Source organism: Gorilla gorilla, chromosome 2 (genome assembly GCF_029281585.2).
Source record: "Gorilla gorilla gorilla isolate KB3781 chromosome 2, NHGRI_mGorGor1-v2.1_pri, whole genome shotgun sequence".
Taxonomy (NCBI): domain Eukaryota; kingdom Metazoa; phylum Chordata; class Mammalia; order Primates; family Hominidae; genus Gorilla; species Gorilla gorilla.
Window position 1 is genome coordinate 141,473,114 of NC_086017.1, and position 18,191 is coordinate 141,491,304.

The 18,191-nt window shown below is 36.6% G+C and overlaps 1 pseudogene; it reads left to right on the top strand.

Annotated features, from left to right (window-relative positions):
* The first annotated feature begins 11,818 nt into the window (after nt 1-11,818).
* LOC101142357 (ATP synthase F(0) complex subunit C2, mitochondrial-like) lies at nt 11,819-12,247 on the top strand (annotated as a pseudogene).
* The last annotated feature ends 5,944 nt before the right edge of the window (nt 12,248-18,191 follow it).

The window sequence follows — 18,191 nt, forward strand, 5'->3', positions numbered from 1 at the left end:
CTCACGCCTGTAAACCCAGCACTTTAGGAGGTCGAGGTGGGCAGATCACGAGGTCAGGAGTTCGAGACCAGCCTGGCCAACATGGTGAAACCCTGTCTCTACTAAAAGTACGAAAGTTAGCCGGCCATAGTGGTGGGCACCTGTAATCCCAGCTACTCAGGAGGCTGAGACAGGAGAATTGCTTGAACCTGGGAGGCAGATGTTGCAGTGAGCCGAGAATGTATCATTGCACTCCAGCCTGGGCAACAAGAGTGAGAGTCCGTCTCAAAAAAAAAAAAAAAAAAAAAAGAGAAAAAAGCTGCAAGGTCGAAATGTACCTGGTTTGTTTGAGGAACAGCAATGATGATGCCAGTATGCATGAAGTGGTATGAAAAAGTGAGTCAAAGAAATGAAGTTAAAGAGGAATTGAGGAGGAGAGTCATATTGCATATGGCCTTATAAAGGATTATGTTTAAGTTATCTGTTGCTACGTAACAAATTATTCCAAACTTTATGGCTTAACTCAATGAAAACACTTTGTTCACTAATCTGTGATTTGGGCACAGCTCAGTGGGAAAGTATATCTCTACTTTCCTCGGCATCCGTGAGTACAGCTTGAAGGCCGGGGCTGGTATCATCCCTAAGGCTTCCTCACATGTCTGGTGGTTGATGTTGGTTGGGACTTCAGCTGGGGCTGTGGCCAGACCACCTATATGTAAACTTTCCATGTGGTCTGGGTTTCCTCACAATATGGTAGTTGAGTTCCACGAGACTCTAGAGAGAGACAGAGCCAGCTTTTGAAGTCATGCCCTGTCACTTCCAACCCATTCTAGTCATTAGAAATGAGTCACTGGTCGCTGAGGCTGGTCCCTAAGCAAGGTGAGGGAGATTCAGCTCTACCTTGAAGTGTGAGGAGTATCCCAAAGTTTGCAGATATGTTTTAAAATTATGTTTTAAAAAGTTCTCCAGATTTTATTTTGAGTAAAGTCCATTGCAGGGTTTTGATAGAGGAGTGAGATGATTTGATTCACGTTTTAAAAGTATTACTCTGCTGTAGTGTTGTCAATAGAATATAGGCCTGCAAAGGTGGCAGTGGGGAGATGAATTAAGATGCAAGGGATAATGACGGCTTGGATATCATGGGTAAGAAATGGTGATATTTTAGATATATTTTGAACTTAGAGCCAATATTGACAGATTGAATGTGGGATATGAAAGAAAAACAAGAGTCAACGATGCCAGAAAGGCTTTTAGCACAATCAGCTCAAAGGATGAAGATGCTGTCAACTGAAATGCGGGACAGTCGTGAGTGGAGCAGGTTTGACGAGTTGTTAAAGACCAAGAGATCAGCTTTGGAAATGTTGAGCTTGAGACAACAATTGGACATGCGGCTGGGGTGTTGAGTAAGCAGCTGGATATGTTAGTCTGGAACTTAGAAAAAGGCCGGGGCTAGAAATATGTATTTTAAAGTCATTAGACTATAGATACTATTTAAAGTTCTGAGATTGGATAAGATTCCCAAGTGAACGAATGCAGAGAGAAAAGAGAAGAGGACGGAGGACTGATTCCTGGAGCACTCCAGCATTTAGAGAAGAAGCCAGGGAAAAGAGGAGAAACCAGGGAAAGAGACCAAGACAAAGGGACCAGAGCACTAGGAGGAAAATCAAGATATTGTGATGTCCTTCCTGGAAGCGCCGAGAGAAGAAAGTGCACTGAGGAGGAAGAAGTCTTGGCAAGCCTCTTTTTATTACAGTTCTTTTATTATGAGTATTGTAATCATCTTTTTAGCTTTGGGGGGTGTTATTTTGGCTTCTTTTTCTATAAACTTTCTATTTATATCTTTTAAGTCAAATTTTCTACTGAGTTGGTTATCTTTTTCTTACTGATTTTAGGATCTCTTTGCAAATAAAGAAAATTATCTGTCATATGTGCTACTGATATTTTTTACAGTTTGTCATTAGTATTTAGACATGGTTTAACATATGTGTATATTATATAAAATATATACTGTAGTACTCTATATACATATAGTACTCTGTCTCTCTGTCTCTCTCTCTTTATATATATATATCTTTAAAGTAATAAAATTACATGAATTATATTTGTAACTATCACTTGCCTTAACAGCAAGAGCTCCCTCCGATCCACATTCTATTCCAGGAATCTTCAAAGTTGGCTGTGGGAGGAGGATCTTCCGGCTGATGGGATGGCTGACAAACAGAACAAACTCTGTTTCTGGGGCTTTGTCTTCCTTTCTTACTGCCTCTTTTACTCACTGCCACCACCTTGTCTCCTTGGGTTTTAACCATCCCAACCCTACTCCACTATAAAGTTTAGAAAGCTGAAAGCTGAATTTCCCAGACTCCCTTGTAGCTAAGGGGGCCTTGTGACTGAGTTATGGCTAATGAAAAACAGGTGGGAGACTGCTGGTGCTGTATTTCCATTTTCTTGCCTGTTTTTTAACCTACAATATAGACACGAGCCTGAAGATCCAGGAAGCTTCACTAAGGATGGCAGAAAGATGGAAAGAGTCTAGAGTCTTGAGGGCATAGATTTTCAATCTACGTGCCTTGGTCTGCCTGTCCCAGACTTCTTGTCATGTAAGACAAATTACTTGTTTGGGCCATTGTTTATCAAGTTTTCTGGAAACAGCAACCCAACAGTACCCTAACTGATACGTAGGCATTCAAAGCTCCTCCTTTAAATCCCTTGCTCAATTGAAGAAAGGCCCTTCCTCCCCTGTGCTTTAGTCAAGATTCTTTTGGAAGTGACAGAAGTGAAACTCAAAACAGGGCAATAAAAATTTGTTGGCTCATGCATCCTTCTTAGGAAATGTATACAGTTGTGCTTCTGGAACGAGAAACTGAAATACTGACTAAACTCTACATTACTATGTTTAATTCTCTTTCTCTCTGTGGGTCAGTTTCAGTTTTTCAGCCCAGATGTTTCTAGGAGTCTTGAACCACCATCGTGACAGTTCCTTGGCCACTTCTACCCAGCTAAGCCACCAGAAAATAAGGATCAGAGGGCTGGGGACTTTCTCACTCTCAGGTCCCCTCCACCTGGTGGATGACGTCCAAAATCTGCCACTAAGAAATCTCTTCTTTGACACTTTGAACAATCAAAATTAGAGTCTCCCCTGGATGCTACTTTGGTAATCCCCTCTCAGTCCTGATTTTCTGTCAGAAAGACTTCCACTCTTCAGTTACACCTATAAGAGGGTAGCTTTTATCTTCAAATATTATGAGCACATGTTAAAAATATATAAGTATTCCTACAAATGTAACTATATATTTAGGTATGAGGAAAAGAGAAGATGAGGTTATTTTCTCATGGGTGTCACCCCCACCGCCCCTGTTCCAAATTATGTGAGAATGTACCTTTAAAAGGAAAACCACAAAACTCAAACCAATTGTCATAAATTAATTAAAGTTCAAGAGAACTCGCAAGAGTTATGTAAGTCATAATGTGATTGGATTCAGGTTAGGGAAAGAATGGTTGAATTTCAAGAACTTCTCGGATTTCTCCATCTTTCCTACATACAGAATGATGGCAAAGAAGGAAAACAGAAAGGAATGTTACGCTACAAATCACCATAACTTATGAAATAAATACATTTATGCAAAAGGAGATGGTAGAGGCCTTCCAGTTAAGTATTGCAGAATCAAGATAAGCCAACTTCATTCTCCCTTCTGAAACAACAAAAAGAGCAGAGACCACATGAGAAGAAAATCTCAGCCCACAATCAATGAAGAATAGCTGCCAAATGCAGTGAAATTTAGACCATTCTCTTTTAAATTGCAATTGTTTATCCTCTACCACTCCTGATTCCTCCTTTCTGCACTTCTCCCCAATATATTTATCAATTTTTATAATTTATGACGTTATTTTTTGTAGTCTCTCCCCCTCTCCCTGCTCCCAACAAGGCAAATTCAGCAAGGGCAGAGATATTTTTTCTTTTGTTTATTGATGCATTTTGAAGGCTTAGAACAGTACCTGCAATGTGGTGTCCACTCAACACATATTTTTTGAATAAATGAAGTTGCTTCTTCAGATTCCACCAGTGCATAGAATTCTCCATGTGTAGGTGGTTAATGAGGGTACAAACTGTCAACCTCTGATCTTGGAACAGATGGCTTACTGGAATATCCCTGAGCCCCATTTAATATTAAAAAGCAGTAAGAAAGTTCAGATGTAAAGAGTAGCAGAGATGCCATCTCATGAGAGTCAAGCTGTGGTAGGGTAGAGGAGAAATGTTGTGGGGCAAGGTCATTTGAAGAGGAGTAAGCACAAAGTCACTACATGAAGAATCTGGGATATTGGCGTCATGGAGTCCCACGTCTAACTCCAAAAGACAGAGCTTCAGAGTAGAAAGTTGGTGGGAGAATATTTTGAGGCAATAGATCTAGACCCTATTTGCCAGCTGGGCCAGGTCACCTAGACTGATGTCTGTTACCATACACTATTCTTCAGCAAGCAGCTGACCAAGAAAAACTAGCTCCCATTAAAATATAAACAATAATTTAAAAATCCAGCCAGAAACTATGATAAAAATATTAAAAGATAAAAATGAAGAAACTCACTATAACAAGAACACCAAAGTAATTATTTTACAAAGCATAAGAAAATATTGAACACTTTCCTTGAATTAAAATAAGATACATTAAAAGAAATATGTCTCTTTGCACCAAGAGCTCAAAGAATACAGACAAGTGTACAAATAAAATGATAACAAAAAAAATTCTAGAAAGGGATTTTTAAAATGAGCTGGAAGAGCCAGGAGAAAAAAAATTAGAGGAGAGACTGAAGCCATTATATAAAAGATAGCCACGTTAGAAATATCAATAAAAGGAGAAAAGGTAGTACCAAAAATACAGTTAGGAATATTGAGGATAGGTTTCAGAAAAATGAGCAAAATAAAATGGAAAAGCAAAAGAGCATTTGAAAGGATTACAGAGAAAATAATAGAAAAATAAAAAGGATTTTATTTATACCTAATTAGTATCCTTGAATAAGAGTAAAGAACAGAGAAAGTCAAATTGTCCTTCTTTGCAGATGAAATAATCTTATATACAGAAAAATTAAAGATGCCACAAAAAGCCCTTAGGACTGATTAATGAGTTCAGTAAAGTTGCAGGATACAAAATCACTAGCATTTCTATACACCAATAATGAACTAGCATGAAAATGAAGTCAAGAAAGCAATTCCATTTACATACCTACAAAAAACCCGAAGTACCCAAGAATAAATTTAATCGATTGATTAAAATAAATCAGTTTTACAGGCTCATGCCTGTAATCCCAGCACTTTGGGAGGCCAAGTGGGGTGCATCATTAAGGTCAGGAGTTCGAGACCAGCCTGGACAATATTGTGAAACCCCATCTCTACTAAAACTACAAAATTAGCCAAGCATGGTGGCAGCACTACTCGGGAGGCTAAGGCAGGAGAATTGCTTGACCCTGAGAGGCGGAGGTTGCAGTGAGCCGAGATTGTGCCACTGAACTCCAGCCTGAGCAGCAGAGCAAGACTCGTTTCCCCCCCCACCCCCCAAAAAGGTGAAAGACCTCTACAATGAAAACTACAAAACACTAATAAATGATGCTGGTTTCTTCTGGTTTTCAGTTTCTTTTTGGTTTTGTTTTGGGGATTCCCCTCACTTTCTTTAAACTCAGGTATAGAATTAAAAGACTGTTAGTGAATTTCACCCAATATTTCTAGATACTTTTTAGTGAGAGGTTTTTCCCTTTAGTATATCTAGCACATAATATTGATAGAAATGGAAATCTGCCACATAGTATTTCTTTTCTCTGTTTAAAATTTAACTTTAATTTTTAATAAGGCTTTCCATGTACATAGATTAAAGAGTCAATTGATTCCACTAAGGTTACTATAGAAGATAAAATTTTCTTGCCTCTTGCCTCCCCAGTTCATGCGCTCTAAAGACAACCACACTTAATTCTTTCGTTTTTGTATAATATTCTCATGCATCTCTTTCTTGCTTTTCTAGTTTTAGATATTCTCTACAGAATTTCTTTAAAGGCTGTCTTAACCACATCTGCATTTCCCTTATCATCCTCCAAATAATTATATCTATTTAAACGAGATCAATGTTTACTGTCTATATTACTATGACTATGCAAATATTGTTCCTAACAGAGCCATGTTTTATACTTTGTATGCAATTTATTGTTTTCTTAGGAGTATTGGTCACTTCTATTTCTTGTTTTGTTTGACTGTCATTTATACATGCATCAACATTTCATTGCCAAATTTTGTAGGAAGTGTAACTCTCCTTTCACTTTAATAAATACATGAGTTATTCTATCAGGTTTGTCTCTCTTCCATCTCTCCGGAAGCCTTTCTGCTCTACTCGGGACTGCTCTTGCTGTATAGCTCTCTGCCTTCACCATCATACTGGGAATACTTTGGCTCTGCCTTATGTTGATGATCTGTTTTCTGGATTCCATGGCTTTCTATTTGTTAGTTTCTTCGTGTGTTTTAATGGAATACATGCTTCAGCAGATTTTTTTTGGGACTATGTTAACATCTAATGGCTTTATTTATGTGTTACCTATTATAATAGCATTTCTATTTCCAGGAAGTGGTCTTATTTTCTTAATAATGGCTTTACTGAGACATAACTAACATGCCATATAATTCAGCTATTTAAAGTCTACAACTCAATAGTTTCCAGTACATTCACAGAGTTGTGCAACCATCACCACAATCGATTTTTCAACATTTAAATCACAATCACCCAACCAAAAAAATCTGTACCCATTAGCAGCCACTCACCATTTCGTTCCAACTTCCCCACCCTTCTACCTTGGGTAACCATAAATCTACTCTCTGACTCGATAGTATATGTGGTGCTTTGTGAATGGTTTCTTTCACTTAGAATAATGTTTTCAAGATTCATCTGATTAAAATACGTATCAGTATTTTATTACTTTTTACTGCTGAAGAATATTCCATTGAAAGAGCATTATATTTTGTCAGTTTCCCAGTTGATGGACATATGGATTATTTCCACTTCTTGGATATTATGAGTAATGTTGTTATGAACATTCATGAAAAGGTTTTTGTGTGGGACATATGTTCATTTTTATTGGGTAGGTATCTAGTGCTATGGTCTGAATGCTTGTGTCCCTCTCAAATTCATATGTTGAAACCTAATCACCAATGTGATGGTATTAGGAGGTTTGGACTTTGGGAGGTAATTGTCATGAGGGTAGAGCCCTCATGAATGGGATTAGAGCCCTAATAAAAGAGGCACCAGACAGCTGCTTTGCCTCCTCCACCATTTGAGAATGTAGTAAGAAGGCTCCGCCTATGAATCAGAAAATGGTTCCTCACCAGACATCAAATCTGCTGACACTTTGATCTTGGACTTCCCAGCCTTCAAAACTGTGGAAAATAAATTTCTGTTGTTTATAAGCCACCAAGTTTATGGTATTTTTTAAATAGCAGATCAAACTAATTGAGACACTTAGGAATGAAACTGCTGGGTCATACAGAAACTCTGTCATGTACTAAGTTGTGTCCTCTTCAAATTTATATGTTGGAGTCCTACTCCCTTGCACCTTAGAATGTGACTGTATCTGGAGACAGGATCTTTAAAGAGGTAATTAAAATAAATGAAGCCATTAGGATAGGTTCTAATCCAATATGACTGGTGCCCTTATAAGAAAGAAGATTAGAACACAGATAGATACAGAGAGAAGGCTATGTGTAGACATAGGGAGAAGACAGCCATCTGCAAGCCCAAGAGAGAGGTCTCAGAAGAAACCAACCCTGCTGGCACCTTGATCTCAGACTTCTAGCCTCCAGAACTTGAGAGTTGTTTATGCCACTCAGTGTGTGGTGCTTTGTTATGGAAGACCTAGAAACTAATACTCTCCATCTAGGTTTAGCCTTTTGAGGAACTGCCAGACTATTTTCCAAAGCAGCTCTGTCCCAGGCAATCCCACCAGCAGTTTACAAGGGTTCAATAGCTTGTCATTATCCGACTTTTTGACATCCTAGTGGGAGTAAAGTAGTATCTCATTGTGGTTTTAATGTGCATTTAGTTGATGGCTAATGACATCGATCATTTTTTCATGTACTTACTGACCATTTGCATATCTTCTTTGGAGAAATGTTTATTCAAATCCTTTGCCCATTTTTAATTGGGCTTTCTTTCCATGATTGAGTTATAAGAGTAAGAGGTGTTATGTATTTTAGATACAAGTCCCTTATCATAAATACGATTTGCAAATATTTTCTCCTATTCTGTGGGTGTCTTTTCACTCTTCTAATGGTGTCTTTTGTGGCACAAAAGATTTAAATTTTTATAAAGTCCAATTTTTCTAGTTTTTTCTTTTGCTTCTTGTACTTTTGGTGTTATGCCTAAGAAATCAGCATATTCTAAGTTAATAAAAATCTAGACCTATATTAACTTCTAAGAATTTTATAATTTTTGCTCTTATGTCTATGACTTTGATCAATTTGAGTGTATTTTTGCATGTATTTAATAGTATGAGGTAGGGGTCCAATTTTACTATTTTGCATGTGGACATCCAGTTGTTTTACCACTATTTGCTGAAAAGACTATCCTTTCACCACTGAATTGTCCTCGCATTTTTGTTAAAAATAAATTTACCATAAATGAGAGGGTTTATTTATGGACTCTCAATTCTATTCCATTGATATATGTCTATCCTGATGCCAGTACCATACAGTCTCAATTACTGCCAGGTTAGAAATGAGGAAATGCAAGCCCTCCAACTTTGTTCTTTTTCAAAATTGTTTTTGCTATTCTAGGTCTCTTGAATTATCATATATATTTTAGGATCAGCTCATCAATTACTGCAGAGGGGCCAGCTAGAATTTTGATGAGGATTGTGCTGAAACTATAGATTAATTTGGGGAGTATTTCCATTTTAATAAAATTAGATCATCCAATTGATGAACATGGGACCTCTTCGTATTATGTATTGATAATATTCAGACATACAATTGATCTTTTTTGTTTTCTTGAGACAGTATCTGGCTTTGTCACCCAGCCTGGAGTACAATGGTGCAATCTCGGCTCATTGAAATCTCTGTCTCCTGGGCTCAAACCATCTTCCCCCTTCAGCCTCCCAAGTAGCTGGTACTACAGGTGCATACCACCATGCCTAGCTATTTGTGTATGTGTATTTTTGGGAGATATGGGGTCTCGCCATATTGCCCAGGCTGGTCTCGAACCCCTGAGCTCAAGTGGTCCTCCCACCTCAGCCTCCCAAAGTGCTGGGATTACAGGCATGAGCCACCACACCTGGCCTGATTTTTTATGTTGATCAGTTGAAATAATGAATCTATCTCTTATCCTGTAATGTTGCTGAACTAATTTATTATCTGATGATTTTTTTTTAGTGGATTCCTTAGGATTTTCTATACATAATATCATCTGCAAATATATATGGTTTTCCTTTTCCTTTTCCATCTGAATGCTTTTTAAAAAAAAAAAAATTCCTGATTGACCTGAGTTGAACCTCCTGTACAAAGTTGAATAGAAGTTGAAGAGGGAGCAGACATTCATGTCTCATTCCTGATCTTAGGAGAAAAGTTCTCAGTCTTTTACCATTAAGTATGTTAGTTATGAGACTTTTGAAGATGCCCTTTATCAAGTTAGGGAAATCCCATATTCTACTTATTATTTGTTGCATATTTTCTTCATGAAGTACTGTCAAATTTTGTCAAATGTTTTTTCTGTATTTATTGAGATGCTCATGTAGCTTTTGTCCTTTATTCTATTGACATGCTGTATTACATTGATTCTTGGACGTTAAACCAACCTTAAATTGCTGGTATAGATCTTGCTCAGTAATGGTGTATAATCCTTTTCAAATGTTGCTGAATTGGTTTGATAGTACTTTGCTGAGAATTTTTGCCATTGCACTAATAGAGGTTATCGATGTAAACTTTTATTTTCTCGTAATATGTTTGTCTGGTTTTGGTATTAGGGTAATACTGGGCTCATAGAATGAGTCAGAAAGTGTTCTCTCCTTTGGAAGAATTTGTGGAAAATTGATGTTAATTTAACTTTAGACATTTGGTATAATTCAAATGAAGCCATATGGGCCTGTTTTTATTTGTGGGAAGTTTTAAATGTCTAATTCAATCTATTGTTAAATCTATTCAGGATTTTTACTTCCTCTTGAGTCAGTTTGCAGTTTGTGTCTTCTAGGAATTTGCCCATTTCGTTTAAGTTATCTAATTTGTTAACATACAGTTTCTGCTCATCACATACCTTATAACCCTTTTTATTTCTGCAAGTTCAGTATTATGCTCTGTCTTTCATTTCTTATTTTAGGAATCTGTCGTGCCTCTTTTTTTCTTGGTCAGTCTAGCTTAAAGTTTGTTAATCTCTTTAAAGAACAATGTTCAGCTTCATTAGTTTTCTATATTGTTCCTGTATTCTACTTCATTAATCTTCATTATAGTCTTTACTATTTCCTTAATTTTACCAGTTTGAGTTTAGTTCATTCTTTTTTCCAGTGATTTGTATTGGAAGCTTAGGTTATAAATTTGAAATATTTCTTCTTCCTAAAGATAGGTTTTTACTACTATAAATTTCCTTCTAAGCATGGTGTTAGCTTCATTCCATACTTTTGAAATGTTGTGCTTTTGTTTTAATACATCTCTAAGTATTTTAAATTTTTTATTTCCCCCATTGAATATTTAGAAGTCTGATGTTTAATTTCCATATATTTGTGAATGAAATTTTTTTCTGTATGTTTTTGATTTTTAATTTGATTCCTTTTTGGCTAGAGAATGCACTTCGTATGATTTTAACCCTCTTTAATTTATTGAGGTTTGCTTTATGGCCTAACACATGGTTTATTCTGGAGAATGTTCCTTATGAACTTAAGAAGAATGTGTACTTTGCTGTTATTTTGTGGATTATTGTACAGATGCATGTCAGGTATAGTTGGTTTACATTGTTGTTCAAGTTTCCTATTTTCTCATTCACCTTCTGTGTGGTTATTCTATTCATTACAGAAAGTAGAGTATTGAAATCTCCAACTATTACTGTTGAATTATCTATTTATTGAATCTGTCAGTTTTTGCTTCATGAATTTGGGGGCTCTGTTATTAGGTACATACATGTTTATAATTATTATACCTCTATAAATAATGACTCATCATTATAAAATGTATCCTTTAGTAACAGTTTTTGTTTTAAAGTTGATTTTGTCTTATGTTAGTATTGCCACTTCAACTTTCTAATGGTTGTATCCTCTTTTATTGTTTTACTTTCCATGTATTTGTATGTTGGAATCTAAAATTAGTCTCCTATAGACAGGATAAAATTAATGATTTTTAAAAGTCCATGTTACCAATCTCTGCCTCTTAATTGGAAGAGTAATACATTTGTTTAATGTAATTATTATATAGTTGTTCTTTTTAAATATAATTTTCACTCATTATGGTTATTTTGCTAGAGAGTAGGTCTGCAGAGCTCTTCAGGCAGCTTTAACATTCCCTTTTATTCTTATAATTTTGCCCTTTCGAAATTTATTTACTGGGTCATTTGTAAATGCACACGGAAAAATTACCTTTTTCCACTACCTCACATCATAAACAAAAATCAAGTTCAGAGTTACAATTATAAAAAGAAAACAATGAGATTTTAGAATAAAATGGAAAATATCCTCACAACCTTGGGGTAGGCAAAAAATTCTTAAACAAGATATAAAATGCATTAGCCATAAAGAAAAAAAACTAATAAATTAGCTACATTAAAATTATGAATTTTGCTCTCTACCTTCTCTTCACTGAAAGCAACTGTGTTCCCAAAGCCCCTCACCCCTAAAAATGTACACCTGCTCCAAGTGTGTCTCCACCCACTCTTGGTCAAGAGTACCTCCCACTTGCTGAGCTGCCTACTATCTGCAGTGGTGCTGAAATGACCAGAGACACTGACAGATGAGAGCCTCAGCAGCTTGGCAGTCTCACATCCCCTTATCTCACTTGTCCCTAGCTGCAGCTTCCAAACCAGTGCAATTTCAAGAGACATTGACACAGCAGCCAAGTTTATTGGAGTTGGGGCTGCTACAGTTGGGGTGGCTGGCTCTGGGGCTGGGATTGGTCGGGACTGTGTTTGGGAGCATCATCATTGGTTATGCCAGGAAACCTTCTCTGAAGCAACAGCTCTTCTATCCCATTCTGGGCTTTGCCCTCTGGGAGGTCATGGGGCTCTTTTGCCTGATGATAGCCCCTCTCATTCTTTTTGCCATGTGAATGAGCCATCTCCACCTCCCATAGTTATTTCTCCTATGTCTCATTGGCCCTGTATGTTCTTTTTTCCTATACATTCCCAGGTAGCCTGGGGAACATGGTTGGCTCAGGGTTTGACAGAGGGAAGACAAATAAAGACTGTATTAATAAGGTGAAAACAATTATGAATTTTAAGAAAGTAAAAGGTAAGCCACATTGTAAGAGATGACAGTTGAAATACATACATCTGATAAAGGACTCAAATCCTGAGTGTACAAATAACTTATAAAAAAACAAAAAGAGAAAGGCAAGCAATACAATAGAAAAAAGCAGAGGAAAGATTTGAATAAACACTTGATTAAAATCAGGACATCCAAATGGCAAATAAGAACATGAAAAGGCACATAATTTTATTAATCATCAAAGAAATGCAAATAAAGTCATAAGCAATGTCATAGCCACTAGAATAGTTAAAATGAAAAAGGCAAAAGTACTAAGAGTTGGCAAAGATGTGTAATGATTGAAACATTCACATACTGTATGGAAGTGTAAATTGCTACAATCACCTAAGAAAACTTTTTGGCAGTACCTACTAAATAGAGAAATATATTATATTCTTCAATGAGAGGAACTAAGTGGCAAAGATGCCAATTATCACTACACTAATTTATAAATTCAAAAAAATAGCAAATAAAATATCAATGAGTTTTTTTTGTTTTGAGTTTGGCAAAGCAATTTTATCTTTTGTCTGGAAGAATAAGTAATTCATGAAGGAAAACAAAATATTGAAAGGAAGAACCACCAGTGGAGCACAGAAGTGCTAGGCATTAAAACATACCACAAATATGTAGTAAATAAAATAATAGATTATTCAGTTATTGTAAAGCATTTTCAAGAAAAGACCAAAGATTATATAGGAGTTAAATTTGTGGTTTCAAGTAAATGGGGAAGATTAAATTCTTTAATAAATAATGCTGAGTTAACTGGTTAAACATTTGGAAAAATTTAAGCCAGAGTCTAAACACTCTGCATGCACCAAAGTATTCCAGATGAATTAATATTTAAATGTTCTTACAATATTAATAAAATAATAGATGCAGAAAAGGCCTTTGACAAAATTCAACAGCCCTTCGTGCTAAAAATTCTCAAAAAATTCAGTACTGATGGGATGTATCTCAAAATAATAAGAGCTAATTATGACAAACCCACAGCCAATATCATACTGAATGGGCAAAAACTGGAAGCATTCCCTTTGAAAACTGGCACAAGACAGGGATGCCCTCTCTCATCACTCTTATTCAACATAGTGTTGGAAGTTCTGGCCAGGGCAATCAGGCAGGAGAAAGAAATAAAGGGTATTCAATTAGGAAAAGAGGAAGTCAAATTGTCCCTGTTTGCAGATGACATGATTGTATATTTAGAAAACCCCACCATCTCAGCCCAAAATCTCCTTAAGCTGATAAGCAACTTCAGCAAAGTCTCAGGATACAAAATCAATGTACAAAAATCACAAGCATTCTTATACACCAATAACAGACAAACAGCCAAATCATGAGTGAATTCCCATTCACTGTTGCTTCAAAGAGAATAAAATACCTAGGAATCCAACTTTCAAGGGATGTGAAGGACCTCTTCAAGGAGAACTACAAACCACTGCTCAACAAAATAAAAGAGGATACAAACAAATGGAAGAACTTTCCATGCTCATAGATAGGAAGAATCAATATCGTGAAAATGGCCATACTGCCCAAGGTAATTTGTAGATTCAGTGCCATCCCCACCAAGCTAACAATGACTTTCTTCACAGAATTGGAAAAAACTACTTTAAAGTTCATATGGAATCAAAAAAGAGCCCACATTGCCAAGTCAATCCTAAGCAAAAAGAACAAAGCTGGAGGCATCAGGCTACCTGACTTCAAACTATACTACAAGGCTACAGTAACCAAAACAGCATGGTACTGGTACCAAAACAGAGATATAGACCAATGGAACAGAACAGAGCCCTCAGAAATAATACCACACAGCAACAACCATCTGATCTTTGACAAACCTGACAAAAACAAGCAATGGGGAAAGGATTCTCTATTTAATAAATGGTGCTGGGAAAACTGGCTAGCCATATGTAGAAAGCTGAAACTGGATCCCTTCCTTACACCTTACACAAAAATCAATTCAAGATGGATTAAAGACTTAAATGTTAGACCTAAAACCATAAAAACCCTAGAAGAAAACTTAGGCAATACCATTCAGGACATAGGCATGGACAAGGACTTCGTGACTAAAACACCAAAAGCAATGGCGACAAAAGCCAAAATTGACAAATGGGATCTAATTAAACTAAAGAGCTTCTGCACAGCAAAAGAAACTACCATCAGAGTGAACAGGCAACCTACAGAATGGGAGAAAATTTTTGCAATCTACTCAACTGACAAAGGGCTAATATCCAGCATCTACAAAGAACTCAAACAAATTTACAAGAAAATTACAAACAACCTCATCAAAAAGTGGGCAAAGGATATGAACAGACACTTCGCAAAAGAAGACATTTATGCAGCCAACAGACACATGAAAAAATGCTCATCATCACTGGCCATCAGAGAAATGCAAATCAAAACCACCATGAGATACCATCTCACACCAGTTAGAATGGCGATAATTAAAAAGTCAGGAAACAACAGATGCTGGAGAGGATGTGGAGAAATAGGAACACTTTTACACTGTTGGTGGGACTGTAAACTAGTTCAACCATTGTAGAAGACAGTGTGGCGATTCCTCAGGGATCTAGAACTAGAAATACCATTTGACCCAGCAATCCCATTACTGGGTATATACCCAAAGGATTGTAAATCATGCTGCTATAAAGGCACACGCACATGTATGTTTATTGCAGCACTATTCACAATAGCAAAGACTTGGAACCAACCCAAATGTCCATCAATGATAGACTGGATTAAGAAAATGTGGCACATATACGCCATGGAATACTATGCAGCCGTAAAAAAGGATGAGTTCTTGTCCTTTGTAGGGACATGGATGAAGCTGGAAACCATCATTCTCAGCAAACTACCGCAATAACAAAAAAACAAACACCGCATGTTCTCACTTATAGATGGGAATTGAACAGTGAGAACACTTGGACACAGGGTAGGGAACATCACACACTGAGGCCTGCCGTGGGGTGCGGGGAGCGGGGAGGGAAAGCGTTAGGAGATATACCTGATGTAAATGATGAGTTAATGGGTGCAGCATACCAACATGGCACATGTATACATATGTAACAAACCTGCATGTTGTGCACACGTACCCTAGAACTTAAAGTTTAATAATAAAAAAAAAGAAGTCCAAAACATTTAAAAAAAAGATTTTGCCACATTTCTATTATATTTTCAGCTGTGGTATTGCTCAGTCAAAGAATATTAGTTTTTGGTTTATTTTATTCACACTGCCACAATACTTTAGAGATATGCTATAGCAACTCCTAAAAATATATTTCCCCCTTTACTATGCAAAATACTATCATAAAGGTTATTCAATTAATAACTTGCTGAAATGATTATTTTTATTTCAGATAAGGTAATATGTTTTATATATTTATTTGAATATCCTCTTTTTTATAAAATCAGTTATTGACCTTTGTAAATGTTTAATGAGACCCTGAGAAATTTTACATTATTCTGTATTGTTCATAAATTTAGAATATTAATTTCTCATATGCATTACATTTTCATTCACCTTAAAAAAATTAACAAAAGTATAAAACAAAAGGAATATATTTAAATATAGATGAATATTTAAAAGCATTACACCAAAGAGAAAATTAAACAGAAAAACACTGATACATTTAATAACAGAAAAAACATACATTTCAGATAACAGTACAAAGAAGATTGTAAGGCAAATTCAACCAAATATTAAGTTTTTAGGAAAAGATGGTTATCTCATTTTTTTTGGGGGTTTCCCTAAGATTTTATAAATGTCTCATAATAAAGAAATTATTCAGAAAGAAACAACTGAAAATTAAATTTCAGTAAAAGTCCCCTAAGAAATTAATATTCAAATAACCAACATATTCATAGAAAAATGGATGAAGGATGCAATAAACTTTTCAAAAAGGGAAAGTACACCACCAATAAAACATTAGAAAATCAACTTCATAATTATTCAAATAAATAAATAAGAATAAGAAATGACCATGGTATGCTGGCTGAAGCATTTAGGGGGAAGTGTACTGATGTATGCAACTCTGAAATGCATCAAAGGTAAGATGAATAGATGGATGGATGAATAAACAGATGGATAAATATGTGATATAACAACTAGAGTAAAATGTTACTGGTAGAATCTAGGTGGAGAGCACACTGTAAAATTCTTTCAATCCTACTATAAGGTTGAGCATTTTTATAATAAATATTGGAAAAAAAATGAGTGGAGACAGTAAAATGAGTTAGTAAGTTTGTTTAATAGTCTGCAAACAAGAGCTCAAGATTAAGATATCTACTGAAGCAGTGTTGGTGAGGGTCTAACTAAAGGAAAAATAGTGTGTTAAAATGTTGTTGCGGGAAGTCAGCGACCCCAAATGGAGGGACTGGCTGAAGCCATGGCAGAAGAACATGGATTGTGAAGATTTTATGGACATTTATTAGTTCCCCAAATTAATACTTTTATAATTTCTTATGCCTGTGTTTACTGCAATCTCTAAACATAAATTGTGAGGATTTCATGGACACTTATCACTTCCCCAATCAATACCCTTGTGATTTCCTATGCCTGTCTTTAATCTCTTAATCCTGTCAGCTGAGGAGGATGTATGTCGCCTCAGGACCATGTGATAATTGCGTTAACTGCACAAATTGTACAGCATGTCTGTTTGAGCAATACGAAATCTGGGCACCTTGAAAAAAGAACAGGACAACAGTAATTGTTCAGGGAATAAGACAGATAACCTTAAACTCTGACTGCTGGTGAGTCAGGCAGAAAAGAACCATATTTCTCTTCTTTCAAAAGCAAATGGGAGAAATATCGCTGAATTCTTTTTCTCAGCAAGGAATATCCCTAAGAAAGAGAATACATGCCTGGAGGTATAGGCCTATAAATGGCCCCCCCAGGTGTGCACGTCTCTTATGGTCAAGACTGCAGGGGTGAAATAGACCCCAGTCTCCCATAGCGCTCCCAAGCTTATTAGGAAGAGAAAATTCCTGCCTAATAATTTTGGTCAGACCGGTTGCTCTCAAAACCCTGTCTCCTGATAAGACGTTACCAATGACAATGGTGCCCAAAACTTCATTAGCAATTTTAATTTCGCCCCCGTCCTGTAGTCCTGTGATCTCGCCCTGCCTCCACTTGCCTTGTGGTATTCTATTACCTTGTAAAGTACTTGATGTCTGTGACCCACACCTATTCACACACTCCCTCCCCTTTTGAAAATCCCTAATAAAAACTTGCTGGTTTTTGCGGCTTGTAGGGCATCACGGAACCTACCGACATGTGATGTATCCCCCGGACACCCAGCTTCAAAATTTCTCTCTTTTGTACTCTGTCCCTTTATTTCTCAAGCTGGCTGACGCTTAAGGAAAATAGAAAAGAACCTACGTGAATATCAGGGCAGGTTCCCCAATAAAATGTAAGCTCAGGCCCCTGTCTTTAGGATGTAATTTTTTGATGTTCTCTCTGAAACATGACCCCAATCCAAAAGAACTAATAAATTTGTCTGCCTGTCTTTCCAGGGAGTCAATAGATCTATCAGGGGAGAATAAAGTAGAAATCCTGGAGACAGGAGCTCTTCACAAATGACAAATAGTTCACAGAAAACACTTCTACCCCAGAGTATCAGTTCCTCCAGAGAATCAGAGCTTTTATCCAGCCTCAGGGCAGAAGATTCTCTGAGTTAGAAAAATTGCCACACTGACAGCTTTATTTTTACCAGTGACATAGACAGTCATCAACATAATCATACCACATAAGCAGTGTG